This window comes from Heterocephalus glaber, unplaced genomic scaffold (genome assembly GCF_053883595.1).
Source record: "Heterocephalus glaber isolate CG9 unplaced genomic scaffold, H.glaber_assembly_v1.0 deba00001442, whole genome shotgun sequence".
Classification (NCBI taxonomy): domain Eukaryota; kingdom Metazoa; phylum Chordata; class Mammalia; order Rodentia; family Bathyergidae; genus Heterocephalus; species Heterocephalus glaber.
This window is the reverse complement of record NW_028258296.1, coordinates 2,759,533-2,781,126: the sequence shown is the minus strand read 5'-3', so window position 1 is coordinate 2,781,126 and position 21,594 is coordinate 2,759,533. Positions and strand designations below refer to the sequence as shown.

Below are 21,594 nucleotides of genomic sequence, written 5' to 3'. Positions count from 1 at the left end.
CCATTCCTGTAACCCGAGGGGGAAGACTACAGGCTACGGCGCACGAGCAGACAGGCAGGAGGGGCCCGAGACTTTATAGATCCACCCGGGAGCCTGGAGCCGCCGCCCCCACCCAGCCTCTCCAATGTGAGAACAAAACCTTAAACTGTGGGAGCTGCTGTCTTCAGATTCACCCCAACTCCTCTCGACGAAGGAGAGAAACACCACTTCCTTCTGAAAGTGTGTTTTGCTTCTTTGAGACTCAGACTATGAACTGAAGGGAGAAATGTGCCCTGGGTGATTTGAACATCTCCCTGCCGAGGCTGCTGCTCCTTCTCTGGAACCCTGCTCTCAGGTTTCCGCTGTCAGAACTGTCAACCCAGGGTTCAAGCTCAGCAGAGCAGGCCGCCGCTGGGGACTCCCAGGGAGGGGAGCCTCTTCCTGGGGTGCTGCCGCTTGTGCACCAGGTGACAAGCAAAGGAATTTGCAGAAGAGGAAAGAGAATATGGGGAAGGAGAGGAGGTCTTTCCCCATCATACTTGCATAACCATAAATCATCTGCCACTCAATAAGAAAATGGGTAAATAAAACTTGATATCACTCGAGGGCTGACCCTCTTTCCCTGCAATGGAAGTCAGTGATTCCGCTGATCAGCGAAAGAGCAAGCGGCCAAACACTGCCAAACAGAGCTGGGAGAATGACTGATGGGACCGACTGACGGACAGACGGACCTGCAGCCCACGTGCTCCCACGTCCTTCCTGGCAGCCGCCGGACCACTGGACCCAAAGGAAGGTAGAGGACAGGGCGGAGGAGGCCAGCATGTAACGGGATGGGGCGGCGTCCCACTGCCACCTTTGGAGGAAGGAGGAGACTCGCTGGTTGGCATCGTGCCCTGCACCCGCACCGGGCTGGAATTCCAGGAGGGGAGGGGCAGGAGTGCGCTGAGGGTGCACGTGACTACACTCGGCAGGGAATGCGGGGAGCGGGGAGTGGGCCCTGTGGGATATCAATAGACAGCAACGGAGAAGCCCTGGCCGGTGGGCACACGCGGGCAGCGAGAGGAAGCGCCAGGCGGGCCTTGCCTTCCAGAAAAGGCAGAAGGACATTAGCCACACCTGTCACCACCCGTGACCCGGGTGAGACTCCAGCTAGGGCACTGCACCAGGGTCTCCAGCTGTGGCTTCTAAGCAGACACCGGCCCAGGACTCACCCCACCAAGCCCAGGCTGAAGACAGCCGGGACCAGGGGCCACGGGGCTGCAACCAAGGCCTTGACCGTGTTCACTGGCCCCTCCCAAGAGGTGGCTCCAGGAAGTTTACGAGACCAATAGAAGACAACGTTCTCCTAGCACACGTGAGAGGTGCTGATTGCACCTCTGCTACCTTTGCATGGAAAATTTTGTTTTACGTTTCAGAAGGATAGCCAAGCAATTGTTTGGGCATTTAAGAAATGGGACTGAGAATCAGGGGAAGAAAATAGGAAGAGTTGCTTCTTACCTAATGCTCTTTAATCAGGTTCAAATTCTTTTACCACAGCCACCTACTGTTTTAAAATAGTTGACTCAGCTACTCCCCTTCTAGCTATCTTCCCGAAAGAGATAAAGGCATCATATGAGAGTGATCCATGCACACCCATGTTTATAGCAGCACAATTCATAACAGCTAAATCTTGGACGCAGCCTCTATGTCCTCCAGCAGATGAATGGATAAAGCAAATGTGGTGTTTACATACCGTGGAGCACTACTCTGTCATAAAGAAGGATAAACTTGAGTCAGTTGTAGGAAACGGATGGACTTTGAGACCATAATGTGAAGTGCAATAAATCAGACACACGGGCTTAAATATTGCATGCTTTCTCTTATACGAGAAACCCAAATTATAAACAAAGACCAAAATACAAGACAGGTAATAGGAAATAGGAGGACGGATCTTTGTCAAATTTGAAGGGAATCGAGATGGAGGGAGGGAAGGGGATGAAAAGGGCATGAAGATGTGTCACGCACAGGTAGCAACTGTACACGGGCTGTGAGCATGCACTGCAAACTTGGACTAATGAAACATTTTGTAATTGGGTTTCAGAAATGTATTTCTCAATGGAGTTGGCCCAACAAGCTTCTACCCAAGTTAGGATCTTTATGAATAATTCACAAAACATGAGGGACAGGGACCCTGGACCTCAGAGCTCCTGAAGGAAGGAGCTAAGGTCATCAGGGTTGAATCTGGCCCATGGGTAATGATCCACAGCAGTGGCTACTGAATACTCACAATGCGCCCAGTTCTGGGCTAAGTACTTACCCTCAGCACCCCCATGGATTGGATCAGGCTCTGTGGCTCTTGGGGCCCTGGTTACATCCACCCTTCAGCTTCCTGAGGGCTCAGCTCAGACACTGGGGACCCCCAGCCTCCTCTGGCCTGAGCTGTGGTTTTCAGATGTGGGTACGGAGCCAACTCAGAGAAGGAGCAGCCTGCCAGGGGGCTGAGGAGGGACTCTGGCTGCAGCCGGGGAGTCGGGCGGGTGACATCGCAGCAGTGCCCTCTCCTGATCCTCTCCTCCAAGCTGCACAGCCACAAGGCAGGCAACACGGTTCCCATGGGTCACAGTTCCAAGGTGTCACTCCCCCGCCCTGTGGGCCAGGCTCACAGGCCTCAGAAGCTGATGGCCTTCCAGCCCAGGGGCCCTGGCCGTTCCCTTGTGGAAGTGGGGACGTCATTAAGCCTGGACATGAGGCCAGCCGCACGTGGGCGCTCAGGCAGCCGGCTGCATGGCTCCGGGTACCAACAGCAACTGTCGTGTTTGTCTTGGAGCCTTGAACGCCAAGTTCCTGCCTCGGTCACCACAAAGGGAGGGGTAATTACAGTAATCACTGTTCCCATCTCACTCCCAGCTGCTGGGGGCATCAGGTGAGCTGAGTCCCCTTCTTGTCCTGGGGGAAATGTGAAAGTCTGGCACTTGTAGATTCCCTCCAAACGAATGAAAAGAAAAGGCATCACAGAAATGGGAAGCAGTTGCATTCATTTTGATTTATGCCCCTTATCAGCCCACAATCATTGTTTTCAAATTAATATTTTAACTGTCTCCCCCAAGAAGAAGGAGGAGTTACTTGTCTGTTTTTTTAAAGAAGAAAATAAGTCCAAAGGGCAAAGAATCTACCCCCTTTGAAATAAACCTCTTCAGAAAAGCTATAAATAAGATTTCTGATTCAAAATTGAGATAAGATTGTCTCAGGGAAAGAGGAATTTTAAAAGATCTGCCAAAGAAAAAATTTATGCCCACATTAGCAAACTCCCCAAAAGGATTAGTTCCTTTCAGTTGAGTTTTTTGTTTTTTGCTTTAAAAGCTTCTTTCTGATTTAAAAAAAAAAAAAAAGTGAAGTTAATATTTGGAAGCCCCTTAAGAGATGTGAGCTGAACTCCACAGAGCCTGGTGGCTCTCGGTCCCATCCTCCTCTGAGGTCCTCCTGTCCGTGCCCCTCCACCTCGACCCACGCCACCGCCTCTACCTTGTCCCCTCCCTGTCAGGTGTCAGTCCCAGGCCCAGGTCTCTCAGACACATCTGAGCACTGTACCCCACAACCCGATAGCCCATCCCAGCCATGCTGTGAATCTCTCTTTCTGTCAAGTAAGACGTGGTTTTCATCAATGTCTTAGCTCCTGCTGCTGCCATAACAGAATCCTGCCCAAGTCCAGCTACTTCTGTTGCATGGTTTACTCCATATCTCACCCAACCTCAGGACTTGATTTAACACTGCCTATGGCAGAGGCTACTGGCTGCCCCAAATGCTGATCTCCTCCTCTTCCAAAATAACACGAATGCAGCCTTCAGATGAAAGGCTACATTGCCCAGCCTCCCTTGCAGCTAGGTGAGACCACACAGACACCCCTGGGCTGGAACATGAGAAACAGAGCTTGCAGCATCTTGGTGGTGCCCTCGAAGGAGCTGGTGTGCTCTCTTCTGAAGGTGGCCTGCAGGCACACTGGGAAGCCAGGTCACCCCACTAGACGGAAGCCTACCATTAGTAAGGTAAGGTGACAGAATAGGAGCCTAAAGCCCTGGATAGCTACTCCTCTGACCTCTCTCTTGTTAATCACTGCTGTCTGGAGTCTTCACTCTAGCAATCAAATTTATACCCTGACTAGAACCTCCTCACAGTTGATTCCACTAAACCTGCTTGCTTAGCCCAGGTTTCACTCCTGAAATCCACTGTATTCCCTAAAATCTAGAAACTATTTGGCAGCTATCCCAGATTTGGCCTAAACCGTGACTTATTCCCCAGACACCTTCTTCCCAATTCCCTCCTTTGGGGCAGGGGGAGATTTATTCTCTGTACTTAAAACCTTTATGTCCTTCTCTCCAGATTCCACATCTATTCAGGCTTCCTTTCAAGCCTCTCAGAATTATCCCCTGCCCTACAGATCCCACTCTGACCCTAATGAAGGCCTCATTACGGCAAATCTCAACTGCCATGGTGACAACTTCCTGCCTACAGTGCCCTCCATGTACCTTAACCCAGTAGGAGCCACATTCACTGAGCACATAGTAGGTGCCAAGCACTGACTTGAGCACTATATGCACATTATCTCTAATCAAAACTACCACTAAGGGAATGGTGCTATGGTTATTTTACAGATAAGCAAACAGAGGGTCTGAGAGATTAAAGCCTTTCTAAAGTCTCACGGCTAATAAGTGGCAGAAATGTGGTTTGAACATAGGAATATTCATGTTCTATTCTGTCTCTTGGTACATTGGACCTTTTGGTGAACAGTGGATGGATGGATGGATGGATGGGCAGATGGAGGGGTGAGTGGATGGATGGGTAGATAGATGGGTGGATGGGTGGTTGGGTAGATGGATGTGTGGATAGATGGGTGGATGGGTGGATGGGTGGGTAGATGGGTGGGTAGATAGGTGGATGAATGGACGGATGGGACTTCCCCACAGTCACTCTTGTCAACCTTTCTAAATCACAGCTTAAATTATGTGATTTTCATTCTCCCAGGGTTAAGCCCACATAGTTTTCACTGTCCCACCCCTTCTCCAAATAGGACATCTTCCAAGTCTAACCACATGCTTGGTATGTAATGCACCCTGGGCAGGACCTCAAGTCCTTACCTCGCCCTCCCCAAAGCACCATGGAGGAAAGACACAATCTAGGTGACACTTTTGCCCACCAGCTCTGTGACAGACCCTCTGCCCCTCTCGCTCACCCCTAACTCCAACCACAGAGCTGTCTCCCAAACGCTGAGGAAGGTTGGGCCACTCCTCGAAATCCTAGGCATCACCACTGTTCTACCTGCAGCACCCAGGAGTGCTCATCTGTAAACGTCGAGACCCTCTGACCCCATGGCAAGGCTCTGTGTCATCCGTGCAAACCTCCGCAGCCTTGTGCGGGTCCCCAGGCTCCAGATAGCCGTGGTGTCAGCCGCCCACAGACAAGGTCCTCTCCCGGGTCCTCGCCCCAGCCCCTGCACGACCTCCTTCCTGTGCTGCGCCCAGCCTATTCAGCTGGTCCTACTCCTCTGAGGCCTCTGACACCTGGGGCTCCCTGCTTCCCGGGGTTCCTAGACCCTGGGTGCCCAGTGGCTGCCCCTGCCCTCAGCATGAAACCCAGACTCCTCTCCCAGGCCCTCTACAACCTGCTGCTCTCCACTTCCCGGAAAGTCCTCCTCCAGCCCCCATTCCCACCTCATGGACGCTCCCGCTCACCCCTCGGGGACAGACAGCCCCACCCGCCTCACGTGCGACTTTTTCCCACCTTTTGGTCTGCTTCGTTTTCCATCATTGCCACCTGCTCCATTATGCCTGGGTTTATTTTCTGCTTCTCTCCACCGGACTGGACTGGAAACCGCATCAGAACAGGGACTTCACCTGTCTCCTTCACGCCAGCGCCCACACTCGATGATGAATTAATGTGAGAGAATGAACCCCGCACCACCTACCATGTTGAGCATCGCTCTCCTTGTGTCACTTTGCTGTATTTTGGGGGTCTCTGGGCACGCCAAGCTCATCCCTATCTCACGGCCTCTGTGCTGTGCGTCCCCGGGGCAGCGACAGGTTTTGCGGGGCCTGAAGCTGACATAACCAGGCAGGAGTAGAGGGGGGCTGTCTCAAAGGCAAATGCAAACACAGCGTGGCTGCGGCGCCTGTGAGGGTGCCCCCTGCAGGGACCGCCCAGTGAGTCCTCCTGAGGGTCCCGCACAGTGCCCTCACCAGCCAGGCCTCCTCACACAGCTGTGCTGGCTGAGCTGAGCCCTCCAATTCCTTCATCGCTCGGATGTATGTTCTGCTTTTCCCTCATCACTGGCTGACACGCTTTATTAGTATTCATTTACTTGTTTATTGTCTGTCTTTACCACAAGAATGTTGGCTCCTGAGGACTTTGGGTCAGGGCACCTGGAGCAGAGTCATGCACTAAAAGGACCTGCTGCAAAATAAAGAGAGCTCAATAGCCACTTCCCACATTCTGGGAAAACCCGATGACAAAAGGAGTTCAGTGAACGAACTGGCCTCTGTCCGGAGCTTCTCAGCGCCCCCTGAGAAACTGAGCCCTGACCATTCTCCTGCTGAGGACCAAGGACAGTGAATCACTTGCTGGCCTGTGCCCAGGTCCTTGGGCTTCCGACTCCTAGAGGCCCATTGTTTGTCACAGGAGGGCTTGGGGTGGACTCCAGCTTCCTTTCCCAGGATGAGCAGTGATCCCGCCTTTGGAGGCTCATAGCTCACAGCTCTGATGAAATTTCATTACCCACTTCTACTTTCTGCAGTGTGGCTTCCAGGCAGCCTCCCTTTATTTCTTTTAAATATGTGGGATGAGATCTGGGTTCCCGAATGTGGCTGCTCTCACACGCATTGGTGGCACTTGCTCAAAGAGAAGTGGGGGCCTCACCCGGGTCTCCGAACCTCCAGGGACTGGCAGGTGACCCCGGGGGGAACAGCGCCTCTTCAGTTCTCATGCGTTGCCACACTGCGACTCCAGGACATGCAGATAAGAGGGAAGGACTCTTCCAGACACAGACATCTCCAAAACAGATCCAGACCACTGGGTCCACTTAAGAAAAACAAGTACGCTTATGAATGGTGTCCCATGAAACATGAAAATATTCCCTCCATCCCTGGCCTACAAAAGCAACTTTCCTTGGCCTGCACAACTTGCCGTGTACAACTTTCCTCGATCTGTAACCCGGGACACTGGGCAGACTGGGACCTTCACAAAGGAGGGAAGCGAAGGGGACCCTACAGTCCCTGTGTCACCCACTCTGAGAAACTTAGGCTCTTCTGGAAAAGGTGTGAGACCCTGCCACTGCTGAGCGGCCAGACAGGCCTCCGAAGGGCCAGGCAGGCCCCAGCAAGTGCTGCCAGCTCCGGGCCGGAAGGGCGCACTGCCTAGGACCGGAACCTCTGGGTGTGAGCGGTGAGGCTACGCAGCTGGCCCCTCGGAGCCTCTGCTGTTCATTTACAAAAGCAGGCCAGGGCTGCCCGCCTCCCTCGGACAGTGGACCCAGCCAGGCTCCAGTCTTACCTTTCTGAGTGACCCTCCCTCTGTCAGTCACCTGGGCTCAGGCACAAACTTTCCCCTCTCTGCGGGGCGGAGTGGGGTAAAGACAAGGAGTCCATCCGCGGGCGGGGGGCTGGGGAAGGCACTTTGCGGAACTGGACTTGGACTCGATGTCATTTACCTTAGCTTGGGCCTCTGCCACTCCGTGTCCCTGACTTGTCCTGGCCCCGTTCTCTAAAAAGCCCTGACTCCTGGCTTGGAGACATGGACCGGAAGGTGCATGGCACCCACTGCCACTGTGAGCATGGCTCAGGAAGGTTGCCCACTGAGCACACTCATCATCTGCTCATCAACTCATCATCATCTGCGTCGCTCAGCATCACCAGGCTCAGGAGACTGCAGTGGCCCCTCCAGTACGGGTCTTCCCTCATCCTCATAGGGAGGACTAAGGCACCGGGCCGTAGCTTAGGAGGTGATGAACAGCAGACTCATTTCTCACGGCGTGGAGACCGGCAAGCCTAACCAAGCTTCCCGTACACCCCAAGTCCATGAAAGCTGCTTCTGATTCACAGACAACTGTCTTCTTGCTAGAAGCCTCCCCTGAGGCAAGGGGAGCCCTCCGAGGCTTCTCTTATCAATGCACTAATCCCACTTCGGGGAGCATTTGAGACAGGGTCTCACCAGGGATCCTCCTGCCTCAGCCTCCTGAGTGCTGGGATCACCGGCATGCACCACCAGGCCCGGCTCACGAAGCCCACCTTGAGGGCCCCCCAGTGACCTAGTCCCCTGCCCAGTACCATCACTGTTCCAACATTCGGTCTGCAGCTTCTGCGTGTCCACCTGGCTCTCCCAGCTTCACTGCCTTCCTCGCGCTGTCCTCTATGAAGCTCGGCATGGGGAATCCAACAGAAACACCGGCTTAAGGGCCTCACACCCTGCAGAAGTCTGACTTCCCAGCACGTAATCAATATGAGCTGCAGGTCAGGAAAACTCTTCTTCCAACTGAACTTGGAGGCGAAGTACGGGATACGCCACACCTATTCAGCCCATCAGTTAAGAAAATGACCCCGAGCCTCCATCCTATCTATACGTTATTTATTTAGAACTCCCATGTGTGTGGTTCTGCAGCACCATGGTATATATGTAAAACATATACATACAACAGGAATATGTAAAGGATGAGGTATAAACAAGTGAGTATAAACAGAAGCTAGTTCTAGTACCTCATTTTTTCCTTAGTTATCCCAGTACGTTGCTTTGTGCAGGCCCGAGAGCATTATTTTTAAATTCCAGGGTGCCGTGGACAGCCTGTGTGCCCTTGGACAAGTTACCTCCTCATTCTGTGCTCAGCTTTTTCTGCATATGGAGATAACAGCAGCGTTATTCAGGGGCTCGCTGGAAAGCCTCTCCGTACAGTCCCCATGCTGCTGTGTCGTAAGCACTCGAGATGACTGCCATTCATTACCAACACAGCACTGCTATTTCCAGTGGGGCCTGTTCACAAGCGTGGCTTCAGAAGGCAGAGCCCACAGCTGGAGGGTGGAGGAGGGACATGCTTCTTAGCCACTGGTGTCAGGTATCAGGAGGGCCAGGCATTCAAGACCCACCCAGGGATTGATTCTCCACTGCGACCGATGCAGGTAGATCATGGCACATGGGAGCTGCCACCACCGTAAATCTTCCCACCTCAGCCCAGGACGGTTTGCTGGCTGACGCCAGCTGACAAGGTCTCAGCTGTCACCTCCATCTGCTGTCCGTCCCTTCCAGGTAGCCTCCTGGCCATGAGGGCTTCATGGAGCTGGCTGGTGCGTGCATTGTAGGTTACTAAAGGGCATGGAAAAGCGCTTATGTTCAATGGCAGATCCAAGAGAAGTTTTCAAATTTCCCTGTTTGGATGGGAATGCTTTAAACTGAGGTATGTTTTCCTTGGCAGCGGCAGCCACCATTAGATGTGATTTCTTCTTGACATTTCCCGAATTGCTTTATGTCTGTGTTCTCTATAAGGACTGTCCGTGGAGGTCAGAACGGAAATTGTAGTCCTGAGAATGCTCCCATAGCATGGAGGGTAGTGCTCAAGCCCCAAGCTAAATATCCCAGCTTGGCCAGCCCGCAGCTGGATGATTAACAGGCTGGGCTGGCGCACAGGGGACCCCAGCCAGTGTGGCAGTGTGTTTAGTCTATCAGAGTATTTACCCAGCACACCACGGCCGGGAACCGAGACAGTGTCTGAGGACTCTCGATCCCCTGGACAGTACAAGCAGGAGAGGTGGAGAAGCTTTTCCATAAGGTGCTTTCCCAGCCTCACTGGGCCTCTACACCTCGAAGGACCTGGTATGTTGGTCCAGTGCTGCAGCTTCGGGCAAGCCTGACCCCCAAGATGAGGCTTCCGAGGGTACCAGCAAGGGCCCAGGTCATCAGGGCAGCAGTTTACCAGAAGGTCTTGGGTGGTGTCGAGGCTGCAATGACCAACAGAGAGACCTGGCCCACTTGGAGAAGAAGAGGCCATGACTTGGAATCCAAAGAACAGGGTTCAAAGCCCACCTCTGACATTTGATAGACACATAAGTCACGTCCTGCACAGAGCCTCTGGTACACCCTCCAGAGAGTGGAAATTGTAATTTCTCTCCGCACAGATTGCTTTAGAAGTTAAAGAATACAATGATTGTTGAAATTTAGCCGTTCCACTGTATACAGACACCAAACACATCATTGGTGACCACTGATATGTTCGATTTTTGTCAGTGAGAAAAATTTTAAAGAAATTTCAGCACATTTGATTTTTGTGCCAATATCAAACAAAGCCAGAAACAACATAGCACAAATAAAGCAGACAGAAAAAAGGGGGAGGGAAAGGAGAGAGGACGGGAGGACAGGCCAGGAAAGCGGCAAAACGTAAAGAAGAAGAGAGGAGGGGCAAGGAGAGGAAGGTTCCCGGGAGCAAGGCAGAGAGAAGGCAAGGCAGAGAGAAGGTGAGACGCTGAGCACAGGCTCCTCCTAGCACGGCCCAGCGGCCAGAGTCACGCCCAGGCCAGCACAGCTAGAGCCCCTCGAATGTCACTTCCCGCACATCTGCTGAGGAATCTCTTCAGTAAACGGTCAGCGTGGGCTAAGTTTGCTTCACCAACCCCGCAGGAGGAAGCTATGACAGATGAGGTGAACCACGTGGGGATTAGAGGACGGAGGAGAGTCCCAGCCACCGAATGAGGAGCCAGGGGAGGCCGAAGCAGGGAGCCCCGCTGGGCCTGTGTGCGGCCGGAAGTGCAGAGAGTGGGAAACGGGCTCCATCCCGGGCAGGCCCTGCTCCTCTGAAGGGGCCACCTCCCTGTCAGGGTCTTTCAGAGAGCAGGTCAGCCCTCGGGAGCCGGTCATGAAGCCAACCCCGTGGCCCTCCACCAGAGTAAAAAGAAGAGGAAACAGAATCTTCTAAAATGCCATTGGACAGAAAGGAAACCCTCAGGCTGGATGAACCTCGGAAGGGAAAGTACTATCCACAAAAGCTGCATTCACCCAGGATCGGGGATGTTCAGGCGGCGCTGAGGGTGTAGACCCAGTACCAAGTGAGGGGACTTTCGGGTTTCAACCCAAAAAGTATGAAGTTTACTGACTCACAGGCCCTGAACGGGTGTCCACGCGGCGCCACATGCTGACCCGGGGGAGCTCTCGTCTCTCCAGAGAAGGGTCCCCAGCGAATCTGATGTATCTATCCCTCTGTGAAGTCAGTGGTTTTCGACCCAGTTTCACAGTGGAGGCTCCTGGGATACAGAAAACACCCAGGGCTAGTCCCCACGCCCAGGAGGGTTCCGATCTCCTGGTCAGGACAGGGTCAAGCAAAGGGGTGTTTGACGACCTCGGAGAGGATGGCAGAGGCCACCAGGTGAGGTCACCTGACCTCTACCACACCCCAGTTAGAGCAGCAGAGGGAACGGGAGGCCCCTGCTTTGCAGAAGTTACCGTCCGAGGCAGTTAGGAGGTTTGGCCACAGCTGCATCCATGACAGCAGCGTCCCCGCTGGGTGAGAGGCCAGTTCTCCCGCCCACAGGTCCAGCCTGGCCTCGTAGAAGGCACAGAGCTCCTGCTCCGTCCACAAAGGCCACCAAAGGAAGCACCGGGGGAACAGGTCAGATCCTCACAATCCTTCGCACAAAGGTTCTCGGGAATGTGCCAACAAACGCACGTCCCTCCTTACTGGAACAGCGAAATAGCCCACTTCAGTAAGTCAAGCCATTTGGTGGAGGCCAAAAGAGCTCTCGATACGAGTTTGTCTGTCTCCAAGGAACAAAATACTGAAAGGCAAGGGCTTAAAATGAATGAAAATGTATCCACTGCACAATCAAATGGAAATGCTGTGGGCCGGCGGCCAGGGATATCTGTCAGTTGGATCCCTTTCAGCGGCCTAAATTTAACCAGCTGGGATTCTTTTTTCTCTCTCCCTTTTTTGTTAAGTATCATCTTTTTCAACCTTCTCAAAGGAAGGGATTTTCCTTTTAATGGGAAATCTGTATTTCATCATGAAGATGGAACACAACATGCTGGCTTCAGCCCACAGAGGTTCTTTGTGTACTGTGCACTTGGCAACAAAGAGGGATGCACATTCCCGCAAGTTTCTGTCAGGAATGACAGCCTAGGGCTCAGATCTGTGGTATTTAAGGTGTAATTTCACCTCCATCCCCAACATATTAATAATACTTTTCATTTGCAGGTCACCTGATTGGTTCCATAAATTGAGATAATCTCTCAATTTCCCAGCTGTTCCAAAATGCAATGGAGGAGAAACTGTGGTGTGAGTGTGTGTGTGTGTGTGTGTGCATGCACATTTGGGCGAGAGACGGGAAGAACACGTAGGTATGTCGGTGATTGTGCCTGAGTGGGACTCCTGGCATGCTTTACCTTCTTTTTTATTCATATTATCATAGCTCTTCTGCAATAAATACTTAGCACATTGTAATGTTGAAAGAAAATATTTTCACTGAAAAGGAAGAATCCCAAATCACGAGTAAAGCCGAGTGGCAATGGCGCCCCGTGTGCTTACATGCCGGGTCCAGGCTGCCTGTCCAATCGCGACTCCAGGGTGAGGGCAGCCGTGCTGGCTCTGTCCCCACCCCACTGAGCAGCCGGGCCCTGGCATCTCCAGCTCAGGGCCAGAGTGGCTTCTGGGAGGCTGGGAGGCAACCGAGGGCAGCGTCTGGGGGAGCCCTGGTCCCCGTGGGCTTCCTCAAGACCAAGCTGCAGGGCCCATGGCCTGCCCCAGCCACACCCAGGCCAGGGCCACCTGCTCCACCCCAGGAGGGCACAGTGGGGCTGGGCACTGCTGCCCTGGCTCAGACGGGGCCTCCTAGAGCTGCTGCACAAGGACTGTGACCAGAGAAGCAGCAATTCCCACCATGCAACCAGCAGCCTGGGCAAGAGTCCTGGTGCCACAGAGGGCCGGGAGGAGGAAGGACTCAGGAAGGAGATGTCACTCGTCCACCTGTCCTCTCTGGTGTTCACTCGGCAAACCTCCCCTGAGCAGCACACACACATCGCTTACGCTGTGCACCACGAGGAAGAGCAGAAGGGGAGTGTGGCTGCCTCCCAGCCCTCCAATAGCTACCCACTGATCACGTGGCCCCCACGGGCCGCCGCTTTCTAAACAGCACTGCAGTGAGGAGCAGGCCGCACGGGCCCCACTCCAGAGGCCGTGCTGCACTGGTCAATAAGGATCCCAAACTGTCAACAGCTGGCTCTTGCCCTCAAGAAAATCAGACTGCATGGAGACAGAAAGCAAGCAATGCAGAAAGACATCAAGAGCACCAGAAACATGGTACACGCACTAGATGCCAAAGAGAGGGAGCGCCGGCTAATGCAGGGCTAACACCGTCCACACACGGTGTTCAGCAGAGGACTGGAGACAGAGACGGGGAGGAGAGCTGATCACTTCTCCGATCCACCGCACTCAGATTGCTTGTGTCAAATGCAGAGCAGCTGAGTTAGACACAAAGTGCAGGTTGAACACCAGGGTTGGCTCCGTCTAGTTCCGAAGCCTCTCATGGAGTTTCATCGGGTCTGCACCACACTGTGCCAGGCAGGGCGCTGGGCACAGGGGAAGGAGGAATCAGAGGAAGCCCTGGAGGGTCCGGGCCAGCAGCCTACACGGAGAGTAGGCTCCTGGGGCTAAATCCTCCTCTGTGAGGTGCAGACAGCAATAAACACCATGTTCAGCCTCCATACCCATAGGTCCCACAAGTTCTGTGCACACTACTAGAAAAACATTACACTGAACATGTACAGGCCCATTTGTTATCATTATTCCCCAACCAATACAACTATGTGCACAGCGCTGACACCGTCTTCCTGATTATAACCCAGGGATGATAGGTGTACAGAGGGTGCTTGTAAGTAACTGGCAAAAACGGTGCCACTTTATGTAAGGAACTTGAGCGCCCACAGATTCGGTATCCAGAGGACCTGAACCAGGCCTCAGACACCGAGGGACAATGTGGCTACCTAACAGGGTTTGTAAGATTAAATGAGAACATATGTAACGTGTCCAGCTCTATGCTGGCACACAGATGGCAATATAAAGGCGACGGAGCTCTATGAGGTGCTGGATATTGCTGTATATGGTGGTGGAAGGAGCAGTATCATTATCTCACATTATACACACAAGTGATTGCTCACAGAAGGGCCCCAAGCCCTCAGATCAATAGAGTCCAGGAGTGTGGACACGTTCAGATTAAAACGTCACTGAATGTCCACAGCCTTTTGCAGTCGGGGAGCCGGACACACACTCGACCCTGCACAGCCAGAAGGGCTGGTGTTGTGTTATCTCCACTTGAGAGGAAAGGAAAGCAAAGATTAGAAAAGCCCAAGCAAGGTCTTGCCTGGAAAAAGATAATTAAGTGGTGACAGAGTCCTGAGCTGCACTTATTTTCTGTACCTAGTATTTTTAAAAAATTCTTTCTTTTGAGATTTTTTTCAAATTTATGAGACAGTTTCAAGAACAATCCAGCCAACTCCTGTACACCTTCTTTTCCATCCAGATTTGTCAATTCCAACATGGTTTGTTGTTGTTTTATTGCTGTGTGTATTTTTTGAACCACTGAAGGGTAAGCAGCATGCACCATACCCCTTTGTCTTTAACGTATCAGTGTGTATTTTAATATAAATATGGCACTTCATGCTGTATAGATATAGTTACTACTGATGTATATCTAGTCCAATGGACATATTCCAATTTTTTTTACTGTTTCAATAATGTCCTTCACTGTGGTTTTCCCTCCAGCACAAAGCCTGGTCCAGGGTCACTTACTGCGCATGGATCATGTGTCTTTAGTCCTTTTCGGCTTGGAACAGCTCCCCAGCCTTTGTTCTCTATGACACCGACCTGTGGAGAACACAGGCCAGCAACTGCAGAGGACGTTCCTCACCTGGCCGCAGCACCACACAGTGCGGGCCTTGCAGGGCAGCACACTCCTGGTCTCACATCTGGGTGCCGTGTGATGTCTGTCTGCTTCCTGCTGGTTACAGTAACCCGGCCACCTGGCCAGGATGCTGCCCACTTTCTCTACATACAGGTGCCATTCGCTACTCTCAATCAATCAGCAAAGTGAGGAGACACTAAGAGCCACACAGACACCCTGGGCCTTGTCATTTAACATCCATCCGAGGTTCCTGCTCAAACAATTCTAGGGTTATGAAACAATTACTTTTGAAATGCACCATTTCCTCCACAAATATCCGCTGGCAGCACCCTGCAAGGAAGAGCTCCTTAGCGATCTACCTACAGCCTTCTATCTGACCACCGCCGAATAGACACCAAATAGACGCGTAGGTTCCCACTGTATTCAGGGGTAAGAATCCATTGCTGCCCTTACATATTTCATCACTAGAACTGTCTCAGGCTTGCTTCTTCTGGTTGGTTCCTCTACCTTCCAGACACCACTGATTATGTCTGCATACTTGCTTGCACAGCAAAATGTTCCAGGCTTAATTCGTACCTTCCCTGCCCAAGCCATGAAGTCAGCCTTTTTCTCTAGGCCCACAGTTCCTCCGAGTGGAAAAATGACAAATGTGATCCCTCTCTGCTTCGTCTGGCACACAGGCAATCGATGGGCACTGACTGAGTGAAACCTGTGTGGGTCACGGATCCGTGCAGAGCCAGAAAATTGTCCTCTGCCTCCTTCTGGAAAGCGGACACATTCGAGGGTGCCCTTAACCATCCCGGTGCAGGACCTCAGGTCCGAGTCCAAATTCCTCTCCTCCCGCTCCCTTCTCTGCCCCTCCGCCAGGAAACCAGTGAAGGCCCACATCACCCCCGGTGCCTCGGGACCCAGAGCGCAGCTGGTTGGTCCCTCCAAGCCTCAGGGACCCTCGAAGCAGACTCTCCGGTGACAGGTTTTGGAAGGAGCCACGTCCTCAACTGAAAGCAGCAGGAACAGGAAGGAGGACCAGTCCCACTCAGGGCTGGGCCCCGAGACGACAGGGTTTCTTGGGTCTTGACTGCCCCCTCCGGGACAAGGCACTTCTGCCCTGGGTTTACTTATGCAGCTCAGAGAGGTGTGGCGTCCTGTTCAAGGTTTGAGGCGACCCAGGCCCGCCTGACTACCAAGCACATGTTCTCCACTATACACAGCGCGCAAGTATCTTCCTTCCATTTGTCTCTTTTTCTTTTAATAGATGTCATTTTCAATGAACGTTTTCTGTTGCTGTTAAGTGAACGCCAGCAGCAAGGCCATTTTTAAAGAAGAAAGTGCACAGTTCTGCAGACCAGGAGGCCATGGTGCCGCTGGTGATGGTCTTCTTGCTGGCGGGCACCCTCCGCAGCGCTGGACAGCTCAGGGCACCACGGTGCCACAGGGCTCAACCCAGGGGCGCAGCCAGACTGGTCTTCATAGTAGACCCATCCTGATAACCCACGAACCACTGACCCCTGAGTGAACTGATCCACTCAGGAGGGCAGAGTCTGTGTGACCACCTCACCTCCCGCCAGCCCCGCAGGACCCACCCCGCACACCCCACGAGGGAATTAACTCCAACAGGAACTTTGACAGGATGGCCAACCACGCTTCCTCTGATATACTTGGACATTCTCCCTTTCACATTGAATGTGCTACCCAAAAGCACATATTTGACCTTTGTTTCTCTGGATTTCAGGAAAAAAAGCAATGCTTAGTGATTGTATACCTGAAACTCCACTTTCATGGAAACAAATTTAAATGCTAGTGATTCCCTAAATCCACTGAACTTTGGGATCATCTAACAACTTTTAAAAATGCTGATGCCAATCCTCTTGCCTCTCATCCTTCGATATCTGATTTAACTGGTTTGGGGCCGACCTGGGCATCAGGAATTTCAGACCTTCTGATGGTTCTCACATGCAACAAAGGTAGGACACCACGGGGGACACAATGGGAAGAAAGTGGGGAGAGGACCACTGCCCAATCTTTAAGGAACGAACAGACATCTGGAAATCAACCTGCTCTTTTATCCTTCAGACAATGTTCTAGATGTGCAACAAAAGCAGAAACTTGCTCCTTGATTTTAAAAATAAAACGAAATGCAAGAAAAATTTAAGCCTAGAGAGGTGATTAAATTACGGACTGAGTCAAGGTTTCATTGGACAATAACCAGAGAGCAGTCAGGAAGCATCTCACCGTTCAAAACAGTGAGTGTGGAGATGAGAACCGGTGGCCAGCACTGGAGACACTTGGGAGCACGGAGCCAGGAAACCTCCCCGGGAGGTATCGGGGGGCCTTCCCTGGCTGCCAACATAGGCTCTCCGGCCACAGGTCCTGCGAGAACACCGAATGAGCAGCTGCTCAAAATGTAGAGATGCAGTCATTTCCTCCGTGAAAAGCACAGCAACAGAATGGCAACTTCCTCCTCTGCCCCGTATCTTGCTTCTAACTCAGACAAGTCCCATCTTCCCAGAGCACCCTGAGACGCAGATTCACAACTGAACTGCCTGGGTGCCCATGCTCTCAGCCTACACAGGGTAGCCAGCCAAGCCAACGATGGAAGCATGATCACATGTGTGTAAGCGATTCAGCCACACGGCTTTAAAAGGTATGTCCGCAAAGACATGGGAGGAAATGAGAAGAGAAGCCTGGTTCTCTGGCTTGGCAGTTAGAGACTATCTAGTAAGTTTGCTGCAGAATGCGGAAGGGTCCAGCTAGCACCATGCTGGCACCTAGCAGGGTATCCAGAGTGGAAGAAGGGTGTGCCCACTAACTGCATTGTCAACTTAACTGATTACAAGACTCCAACGAGGTGACTAGGACTGACCTTGTCAAAGGGTCAGCCTAGCAGTGGGTTCAAAGCTGAATGGATGAGAAGGAGACAGTGCCTGCTTAGAGGAAGAGGGTTGTGGGGACCTAGCCATGGGGACTCCATCTGGTCCTTCCTCCCTGGCTCTCACCCTGCTCTCTGCTTCCTGGATGCCATGATGTGAACAGCATTCCTCTGCCACAGGCTTCTGCCATGTTGTTTGTGCCTTGGAGCCAGCTAACCATGAACTGAAACCTCTGGAACTGTGAGCCAAAATAAACCTCTTCCCATTAAACTGTGTCAGGTGTTTTGTCCCAGCAATGGGAAACCTAACCCCGACAAAGTGTAAACCCACACATCTGTCCAAGCTCAAACCCCAATTCAGAACAGGAAGTGGGAACAGGTCTGGCCTGCCATTAAAGGAATGGCCCAGGATCGCTGAAAATTCCACCCAGAAAGATGTCTTGCTCATTGGCAAATGAACAATACCATGCTAAACTTCATGGCTAAGAAATTGAAAGATTAATGAAGCATGACCCTTGCCCCAGAGAAGCATAAAATGAAATGATAGAAGTAGAAAATAACATCTTTGCCCATATCCTTAGCCAATTATCAGGCAGCTCCTAATTGAGAGATCACATTTACTCTCAGCTCTAAGAACTATCAAAAAAGTTCAGGCAGGAAACAGTGGCACATAATAAAAACAGTGGTTTTGCCACCTGCTGCGCAAGCGCAAGGACCCGAGTTCGATCCCGGGACCAAAAAATAAAAATAAAAAATAAAACATAAAAAAATAAAAACTGGGCCACTGACAAGGTAAGAAAAGATGTCTGTTGGAAGGCTTCCTCATTTCCTCAATAAATGGTCCTGGGCTTGGTATGGGGCCTGGAAAGTGGTTACAACAGAGGTGGTCTCTTTCCACTCACCCTGCAACTCTGCATTGGCAAGCGTGCAGAGAACGTACACAGGTCACCAACTGTCCTGTGCAAGGAACTAACACAGTGCTTGTCCTGCCTGGGGCAGAGGGTGCCATCGCTGTGCCAGAGCTCCAGCTGGAAATAGGGCTGCCAGGTGTGCCCGTCCGAGCCGGGTTTCAGGCTGCCATCGTATAGTGTGGGTTGTGTGTCCGGTAGGCACAAGGAAGGAAAGGAATCCAAATGGCCCCAAGTACAATTTCTTTCTTCCTACCTCTGTCCTTCCGGTGTTCACAACGTGCACTGAAAAATAATGCTTAAGTTGGTGTTAAGCTAGTGTTATTCCTTGAGAATACTAACTTCCCAGCATTTAAGGGAAGGATGTTTAAAAAGTCATTATTCCCCCAAAGCATGTACATTATTGTTGAATACCACAAAGCCTGAGGAGAGGGAAGAAATCAGAAAGATGAGTCCGAGGAGCCCTCTTTGATTTTAGAGTACTCCTTTCTTTCTCGTCATTCATAGATTGTAAGTGTTTTGTGATAACAACCTTGGAACAAACTGATATATCTGGACTGTACTAGATCAGCTAGGAAAACGGGTGTTTTTTCACTGGGACTCGTGACACAATCAGAAGGCTGAAGCCATGAACCCTTTCTCCACAATGCTGTCCAAAGAGCCGGCAATGCCCCGGAAGCCCAGTCCATGCTGCATAGGACTTTCCCATCTTATTCCTGGCCCATCTCCCTGTCACCCTCTCAGAAATGCCAGCAAGTTCAGCGGGGGCCCATTCCCAAAGCCCACGTAAGTTATAGGACCTTCTTCTTTCTTCTGCATTTGAAACTGCAGCTGCCTCGTAAATAACTCCTTTTATCACAAGCGTGGATGTTCTTATAATGTTACCTGCAACATGTCAAGCGTTTCCAAAGTTATCGAATGTGCCAAACAGAAACTGCTTTTGACCTTGGGGTTAACCAAAGTTAACCAACAAATCAGCCAGCTTTAAAGGCTCCCTCCTGCCCCTGCTGCTGCTCAAGCTATAAATTACTGCCACTCGGGGTAGTGACACGACAGGGCAGCAGGACCTCTCCTGACATTGTACAGTCTGTGATTAAATACAGTCCTGGCTTCCTTCCTCAGTAACCAAGTATGCAGGCGTTATATATAATCCTGAGTAGAGGCCTTCTGATAACCTAAACACGGAACGAAGAAATCACTTAGTAAGTGAACGGAGGGAAGCGTGTTTTCATCACTTTGGGGGTTTGCATGGGAGAAACTCACTTTTCTCCAGTGCTGCACACCTAGGCCTAACTTGTGCCACTTCTACAACAAACCCAACCCCTTCGCTGGGGCCCCCAGGTGCCTTGGCTTCCGATCAGCTGTGCCTCAGTCGGCAAAGCCTCCTCTTCCTTCCTCACAGTAGGAAGTCTTGCCAGTCACCTCCCAGGCCCAGCTGAAGCGGAGCCTCCCTAGGGGACCTGGCCTGCTCCCCGGCTCAGAGGGGAGCCTCTCATGGCCCTCTTCCCAAAGCACATTGGGGCCTCTGATTCAGCCCCCTCCGCCCCGTCTCTGAGCCACCCATACTGCTTTAAAGGCTGAGCAGCATCGCATAGCAGTTGCGGGGTCTGGGTCTGCTTGCCCCCGTGTGTGGAATTCAGCAATGCTTCAGATCACAGGCCTCTCCTTACCACCTCTACCAGGTGGGCTACATGCACCTGCTTCAAGCTGGCATTTTAACAGGTGCCAAGAGTAAGGGATGCTGGTGTCTCTGAGTGGCACTTTCTCCCCTTCCTCCGCCTCTGTCACCACCGTCACCAGTACTGATTTCCAAGCATCTGCACGGTCACCATCAGTATTACGGATTTCTAAGACCCCTTTAGCAGCCTTGACTTCTGTTCCTCACTGTATTTTCAGCCTCCAGATCTTCAAGAGAATCATGTCCAGCTGTTCAGCTATTTTTGCTGACTTTTGAGGACACAGTTTTACTAGTCGTCAGAAGAACCAGGTCCTCAGAGGTCTCGGAACTGCCTCTCAGTGCAGCTACGGCTTGGCTCACAGAGCTAAGGGGGAAGGCAGCAAGTCCCCTTGCTGTGATGCCCTAGCCCAAGGCTGAGTATTCATTTTGCTGATCAAAAACACGTACATTCGTTTTTGTTTCTTTGCTGGGGGTTGGGAGGAGGGGCCAATTACTGAACCACATCTTTACATTTCAATAAAAATTACTCTCCTTCTTCCACCTCCCAAAGAGTTCTCCCAAATCAAAGAACGAAGATTGATCCAGACGGCTAAATTCTCGCTGATCAAAATATAGAAGAATCATGACAAGTTATTTCTTGGCTCCCCCCTCTCTCCTTTGAAAAATTAATTTGCAGCATGAGCTGGGCTGACTCCCCTCACACAGCCTACAGCCTCGGGAAACCCAGGCAGGCTCTGTTGGAAAGGCCTGACGCTGGCGGAGGTTCCCAGCCCGGACTTCAGACACAGGCTGCCCACCCCTCCAGACCCCGAAGCCTCACAAGCAAAACATTTAAAGCTAGTTTTATAAAAAGGAAACCCCACCAAAGCCAACCCAAATGTTTTCCTTCTGTAAAATTTAAATATGTGTTGAACTGGGTTCAGCCCGCAGTCCTTACACATCTAAGTTGGGTAAGACTTTGGGAAGTAGTTTACCTGTCAAATCACCCCCTCCAGATCCACCAGGAAGCAGTGAAGGCGGGGCTCGAATGTGGCCTTTAGCACTTGTGAGCCATGCCACACTGTGCTGGCAGATTCCCAGGCCTAGCATCATCTGGACCTGCACTGCCAGCCCACGGGGGTGGGGGGGGCACACAGTGCCATGCCCGCTAGAGATGGGCAAACTGAGCTTGCCAGGTGCAGGTCTCTGCCAAGGCCACACAGTGGTAAGCGACAGGAAGGCTCAGCTTGGAGCCAGGCCTGGTGTGCACCACAAGCCTCCGAGCAC

At 51.9% G+C, this 21,594-nt stretch overlaps 1 protein-coding gene across 3 annotated transcripts in view; it reads right to left on the bottom strand.

Annotated features, from left to right (window-relative positions):
- The window catches only part of Ror1 (ROR family WNT receptor 1), a 302,418-nt gene that overhangs the window by 173,948 nt on the left and 106,876 nt on the right, over positions 1-21,594 (bottom strand). The window lies entirely within an intron of this gene.